Source organism: Tribolium castaneum, unplaced genomic scaffold, assembly GCF_031307605.1.
Source record: "Tribolium castaneum strain GA2 unplaced genomic scaffold, icTriCast1.1 ptg000078l, whole genome shotgun sequence".
Taxonomy (NCBI): domain Eukaryota; kingdom Metazoa; phylum Arthropoda; class Insecta; order Coleoptera; family Tenebrionidae; genus Tribolium; species Tribolium castaneum.
In genome coordinates this window covers 62,501-69,867 of record NW_026986675.1, presented here as the reverse complement: position 1 = coordinate 69,867, position 7,367 = coordinate 62,501, and the positions used below count along the sequence as shown (strand labels likewise).

The 7,367-nt window shown below is 44.2% G+C and overlaps 2 non-coding genes and 1 pseudogene across 2 annotated transcripts; all 3 read left to right on the top strand.

Annotated features, from left to right (window-relative positions):
- The first annotated feature begins 745 nt into the window (after nt 1-745).
- LOC135267689 (small subunit ribosomal RNA) lies at nt 746-2,668 on the top strand. Its single transcript, XR_010336078.1, has one exon. It is a non-coding gene; the product is annotated as a small subunit ribosomal RNA (ribosomal RNA).
- Nucleotides 2,669-4,726: 2,058 nt separating this feature from the next.
- Nucleotides 4,727-4,883, top strand: LOC135267696 (5.8S ribosomal RNA). Its single transcript, XR_010336084.1, has one exon. It is a non-coding gene; the product is annotated as a 5.8S ribosomal RNA (ribosomal RNA).
- A 476-nt stretch (nt 4,884-5,359) lies between these two features.
- The window catches only part of LOC135267692 (large subunit ribosomal RNA), a 6,877-nt pseudogene continuing 4,869 nt past the window's right edge, over nt 5,360-7,367 (top strand).

Sequence of the window (7,367 nt, the reverse complement as noted above, 5' to 3'; positions counted from 1 at the left end):
GCTGGTATACATATGGTAGTGGTGTGTGTCGATGCGTTGAGTGAGGCGATATGAACGGTGTAACGGTTTAGTCGAAGTTTATCATAAATGACGACGACAAAACGACCGATTATGTATACGTTCTGCATTTGCTTCCAATTTATCGACGTTTATTGCACATTTCCGCTATCGAATTCGAATAGGGCTTTGCTTGCGAGATTGCTTTATTTTGTGATTTTGTGGCTCGCCCAGTTCCCCACAGCGAGATTGCGGATGCGGCAAAACGTATTCTCTTACGTTGGCGGTCCTTATGCAATCAAACTTTGTTGAACTAACAAATGTTTGTGATTTAAACAAACAAAAATAATAAATGCGTCAACTCTCTAATATCCGAGCGAGAATATTTATATAATATTCGTAACGTTTATGGATTCGAAAGAATTTCATAAATTCACGTCGCATTCAATCTTGCGAAGAGTGAAGAGAATGTTTGAACTTTTAAATCGGCAAAGGTAAAAAATAATATTATAAATATTATTATTATGCCTTTATTGACCGATATATGTGTTGTGGTGTTTAACGACTACGACGACGATGATGACGATACATTTATCTCTATATCGTACGAAGAAAAGAAGAAACAGCGTGGCGTTACTTTCTTATATGTTAGATTGTTTCGCACAAACGCGCATATTCTTCATCTTTATAAACGATGATGATGAGTATTTTATTCTCTCGTCTGTCTCAAAAAACACAAAAACACAGTTCCCTGGTTGATCCTGCCAGTAGTCATATGCTTGTCTCAAAGATTAAGCCATGCATGTCTCAGTACAAGCCAAATTAAGGTGAAACCGCGAAAGGCTCATTAAATCAGTTATGGTTCCTTAGATCGTACCCACATTTACTTGGATAACTGTGGTAATTCTAGAGCTAATACATGCAAACAGAGCTCCGACCGGAGACGGAAGGAGCGCTTTTATTAGATCAAAACCAATCGGTGGCGGTTTCGCCGTCATCGTACAACTTGGTGAATCTGAATAACTTTACGCTGATCGCACGGTCTCGCACCGGCGACGCATCTTTCAAATGTCTGCCTTATCAACTGTCGATGGTAGGTTCTGCGCCTACCATGGTTGTAACGGGTAACGGGGAATCAGGGTTCGATTCCGGAGAGGGAGCCTGAGAAACGGCTACCACATCCAAGGAAGGCAGCAGGCGCGCAAATTACCCACTCCCGGCACGGGGAGGTAGTGACGAAAAATAACGATACGGGACTCATCCGAGGCCCCGTAATCGGAATGAGTACACTCTAAACCCTTTAACGAGGATCAATTGGAGGGCAAGTCTGGTGCCAGCAGCCGCGGTAATTCCAGCTCCAATAGCGTATATTAAAGTTGTTGCGGTTAAAAAGCTCGTAGTCGAATTTGTGTCCCGCGCCGCCGGTTCATCGTTCGCGGTGTTAACTGGCGTTTCGCGGGACGTCCTGCCGGTGGGCTTAGCTCGAGAGGGCGGCCCAACTCAATCCCGCCGCGGTGCTCTTCATTGAGTGTCGAGGTGGGCCGGCACGTTTACTTTGAACAAATTAGAGTGCTTAAAGCAGGCTAAAACTTCGCCTGAATACTGTGTGCATGGAATAATGGAATAGGACCTCGGTTCTATTTTGTTGGTTTTCGGAACCCCGAGGTAATGATTAATAGGAACGGATGGGGGCATTCGTATTGCGACGTTAGAGGTGAAATTCTTGGATCGTCGCAAGACGGACAGAAGCGAAAGCATTTGCCAAAAACGCTTTCATTGATCAAGAACGAAAGTTAGAGGTTCGAAGGCGATCAGATACCGCCCTAGTTCTAACCATAAACGATGCCAGCTAGCGATCCGCCGACGTTCCTCCGATGACTCGGCGGGCAGCTTCCGGGAAACCAAAGCTTTTGGGTTCCGGGGGAAGTATGGTTGCAAAGCTGAAACTTAAAGGAATTGACGGAAGGGCACCACCAGGAGTGGAGCCTGCGGCTTAATTTGACTCAACACGGGAAACCTCACCAGGCCCGGACACCGGAAGGATTGACAGATTGAGAGCTCTTTCTTGATTCGGTGGGTGGTGGTGCATGGCCGTTCTTAGTTGGTGGAGCGATTTGTCTGGTTAATTCCGATAACGAACGAGACTCTAGCCTGCTAAATAGGCGTATTTCGACATCCCAAATGCCGGCTGGAGCCGGGTTCGCCCGGTCTCTATGTGCGGTTTTTACTGTCGGCGTACAAACAATTCTTCTTAGAGGGACAGGCGGCTTCTAGCCGCACGAGATTGAGCAATAACAGGTCTGTGATGCCCTTAGATGTTCTGGGCCGCACGCGCGCTACACTGAAGGAATCAGCGTGTCCTCCCTGACCGAGCGGTCCGGGTAACCCGCTGAACCTCCTTCGTGCTAGGGATTGGGGCTTGCAATTGTTCCCCATGAACGAGGAATTCCCAGTAAGCGCGAGTCATAAGCTCGCGTTGATTACGTCCCTGCCCTTTGTACACACCGCCCGTCGCTACTACCGATTGAATGATTTAGTGAGGTCTTCGGACCGGTGCGCGGTGGCGTTTCGACGTTGCCGATGTTGCTGGGAAGATGACCAAACTTGATCATTTAGAGGAAGTAAAAGTCGTAACAAGGTTTCCGTAGGTGAACCTGCGGAAGGATCATTAACGTGTAAATGTTGTTGTTTAGTTGTCACACATACACACACATTTTGTCTGTGCTGATCAACAAAAAACACACATACATACACTATTCGTATGATGATCAATTCTCATACAAAATTCTTTATTATGCGTCGAACGGAAAAGCAACAACGGGTCGTCTTGCATTAAGCGGATCTGTTGTTACGTTTTTCGATTTATTTTATAAATCGATTGTAAACGTGCCGTAAACGACGTTTTCAAAGAATTTTTTCGAACATTAACACGAATCAATATTGTCGAAAGATGGTTATGTGCTAACGTTTTATTATTGCTTTCGCAGTGCCGGTCTTAGCGTATTTCCATCATCGTATTCGCTTCGAAAAAAAGTACTAATACACAGTGGTGGTGTATAATTAATGTGCAAGAGATGTTGTTGTTGTTGTTGTAGTATTTGTATATGGTTGGAGTTATTTATAATAACAAACAAGAATGAATGAATGAATAATAATGGTGTCTGCCAATACGATCGTACTTTATGTACACGACTAAAACTTTATACATACAAACCATAATAATAAATAAACTCGAAACAACCAACAACAAAATTAATACGCTACTGTACATACAAATACACATTTATACATACCATCATTTTACTTAACCGATGGTGAGTGATGTTTGAAAAATAAACGCTTAGGCTTACGGTTTTGTAAGCCAGTCTTTGCGTATTTTCTTCATCGTATTCGCTTCGGAAAAAAGAAAATAAAGATGGTGTATAATTAATGTGTAAAAGAGATGTTGTAGTTGTAATTTAATTTGTAAATGGTTGGAGTTTATTAATAAATAAAAGGGGCTGTCTATTCGTCTGTACTTTATGTACAAGACTAAAACTTTATACATACAAACCATAATAATAAATAAACTCGAAACAACCAACAACAAAATTAATACGCTACTGTACATACAAATACACATTTATACATACCATCATTTTACTTAACCGATGGTGAGTGATGTTTGAAAAATAAACGCTTAGGCTTACGGTTTTGTAAGCCAGTCTTTGCGTATTTTCTTCATCGTATTCGCTTCGGAAAAAAGAAAATAAAGATGGTGTATAATTAATGTGTAAAAGAGATGTTGTAGTTGTAATTTAATTTGTAAATGGTTGGAGTTTATTAATAAATAAAAGGGGCTGTCTATTCGTCTGTACTTTATGTACAAGACTACAAAAACGTTTTATAACAATAAAAAGCTCGAAACAACCAATAACAAAATATACTACTACTATACTACTATACATACAAACGCACATTTATAAATACATAAAATCAATTTACTTTATCGATAGTGAGTGATGTTTGGAAAAAAACGCTTAGGCTTACGGTTTTCGGGTACCTGGGTTCCGCATGCGTCGAAGTAATAATTTACTTTAACGACGCGACGAACCGTAGGAATCTAAATAAAAAAGTTTATTAACTTTTTTAGATTCTGTGGGTTTTAAATGATATACGCCCGACTGACGAAGGAACGTTTTGCACTGCCTGTGCTTTTCTTTTGATTCGTTTTTATGTCGACGGACGTTCTTAGAATGCCCACCAAACGACGTATCACACAAAACACCCTACAATTGTATTGTTTGGTAAATATTGTTGTGATTAAGTTTGTAGCTGTGGCGTTTGTTTGAAGAAAACGTCTGGTTTTTCGACATATTTTCTATTTAATAAATATACATAATGCTTATCGCAAAAGGAGCAGAGTTTTATAGACAAAGTTGATAGAGAAAAAAAACCTAATAGATATATATACGTATTTATAAAACGTTAATATCATCGGGTTATTCTTTATGTAAACTTAAACTATAACTGCATACTCTTTTCGATAAGTAGAAACAAATGCCACTTTAATTAAATAAAATATTATAAAATATAACGCCGAACGTTTCTTTCGATTGGTCCGTTTCTCACATATACATCACAATTGTAATAACCTTAAGTAGTTATTTTTGTTGTTGTGTGATGATGAAACGATTTCGATGTGGAACGGTGCGTTATGTAATAATATTTTAAATTTGTTTGAAAAGATTACCCTGAACGGTGGATCACTTGGCTCGTGGGTCGATGAAGAACGCAGCTAATTGCGCGTCAACTTGTGAACTGCAGGACACATGAACATCGACATTTCGAACGCACATTGCGGTCCTCGGATATACTGTTCCCGGACCACTCCTGGCTGAGGGTCGTGTCAATTTCAAAGACTGCTCGGTTTTTGTCTTAAACACAGCGCACAATGTTGTGTAGACAATTACGTCGGAGCGTGTTGGGTGCAAATATGACGCGTTACTATAATTGTTAATTGATTGTCGGTTGTCATAATAAAATATTATGCAACGTAGACAACAATAAAAACAATATAAATAATAACGCGGCATCCTAAAACGCAATAGCGGCTGACATTCTTATTAGTTTGTTGGTACAAGTTGGTTTAGACGTAGCACGTCCGATATTAAAAAGCAGCCACAACGCTTAAATTTCGAACGAAGCGATCGTCGTGTCCGAGACGTTAAAGTTGTTTATATGCATATTTTATGCACTATAATTAACAACAACAACATTCTCGCAACGACGTCAGATCGATGTTTGAAATTGTTTGGAGGCAGCCATATAAACGGAATACGTGTAATTATCGTCTGACAAAATAAAGGCAAATTTATATTTGCGACCTCAGAGCAGGTGAGACTACCCGCTGAATTTAAGCATATTATTAAGCGGAGGAAAAGAAACTAACTAGGATTTCCTTAGTAGCGGCGAGCGAACAGGAAAAAGCCCAGCACTGAATCCCGCGGCCGAAACCGGACGCCGGGAAATGTGGTGTTAGGGAGGATCCGTCATCCCGAGATTGTGCGACGCGTCCAAGTCCATCTTGAACGGGGCCACAGCCCATAGAGGGTGCCAGGCCCGTAGTGACCGTTGCCGATAACGGGAGGATCTCTCCTCAGAGTCGGGTTGCTTGAGAGTGCAGCCCTAAGTGGGTGGTAAACTCCATCTAAGGCTAAATATGACCACGAGACCGATAGCGAACAAGTACCGTGAGGGAAAGTTGAAAAGAACTTTGAAGAGAGAGTTCAATAGTACGTGAAACCGTTCAGGGGTAAACCTGAGAAACCCGAAAGGTCGAAAGGGGAGATTCAGCGTGACTCGATAGCGGCGCTAAATGATCATGCGACGAACGGCGTACGCGTCGTTCGCGCCTTTTGTTTATGCGAACCGAAGTCGAACGCGTGCACTTCTCCCCCAGTAGGACGTCGCGATCCTTTGGGTGTCGATCTAAGGCCCGCGGTGGAGCCCGTTCGAACGGTTCGCCGTTTCGGACGAACCCGCGGTGTTTCCCGGTCGACTCGCTCGAAGGTATGCATATGGCGCCGGGCCGCTACACAGTTAGCGTCCGACCATTGGCAAGCGCGTTCGTTTATGACGGTAATCGCACCTGGTGTCGGTTCTGTCTACGAATGGCTGTTCGCCAATGAGTTCTCGGACAGACTCGGTTGAAACGCCGATCTGCGACGCTATAGCTTTGGGTACTTTCAGGACCCGTCTTGAAACACGGACCAAGGAGTCTAGCATGTGCGCGAGTCATTGGGACATGACTAAACCTAAAGGCGCAATGAAAGTGAAAGTTCGTCTTGCACGGACTAAGGGAAGATGGGCGGCCGTTACGGCTGTCGCCCCGCACTCCCGGGGCGTCTCATTCTCATTGCGAGAAGAGGCGCACCAAGAGCGTACACGCTGGGACCCGAAAGATGGTGAACTATGCCTGGTCAGGACGAAGTCAGGGGAAACCCTGATGGAGGTCCGTAGCGATTCTGACGTGCAAATCGATCGTCGGAACTGGGTATAGGGGCGAAAGACTAATCGAACCATCTAGTAGCTGGTTCCCTCCGAAGTTTCCCTCAGGATAGCTGGCGCTCGTCGCTTACGAGTTTCATCCGGTAAAGCGAATGATTAGAGGCATTGGGGTCGAAACGGCCTCAACCTATTCTCAAACTTTAAATGGGTGAGATCTCCGGCTTGCTCGAACTTTATATGAAGCCGCGAGACTCGAATCAGAGTGCCAAGTGGGCCATTTTTGGTAAGCAGAACTGGCGCTGTGGGATGAACCAAACGCCGAGTTAAAGCGCCTAAATCGACGCTTATGGGATACCATGAAAGGCGTTGGTAACTTAAGACATCAGGACGGTGGCCATGGAAGTCGGAATCCGCCAAGGAGTGTGTAACAACTCACCTGCCGAAGTTACTAGCCCTGAAAATGGATGGCGCTGAAGCGTCGTGCTTATACTCGGCCGTCAGCGGCATGTGCGGTCGGTTATTTAATTAACCGGCCATGAAGCCCTGACGAGTAGGAGGGTCGCGGCGGTGAGCGCAGAAGGACTGGCCGTGAGGCCGTCTGGAGCCGCCGTCGGTGCAGATCTTGGTGGTAGTAGCAAATACTCCAGCGAGGCCCTGGAGGACTGACGTGGAGAAGGGTTTCGTGTGAACAGCCGTTGCACACGAGTCAGTCGATCCTAAGCCCTAGGCGAAAGCCGATGTTGATGTGGTGTAGATATGTCGTTGGTTCGTTTTTAATTCGAACGTAAACGTACGAAGCGAGCACACACCCATTGGGCGAAAGGGAATCCGGTTCCTATTCCGGAACCCGGCAGCGGAACCGTTAATAATTCGGGCCCTCG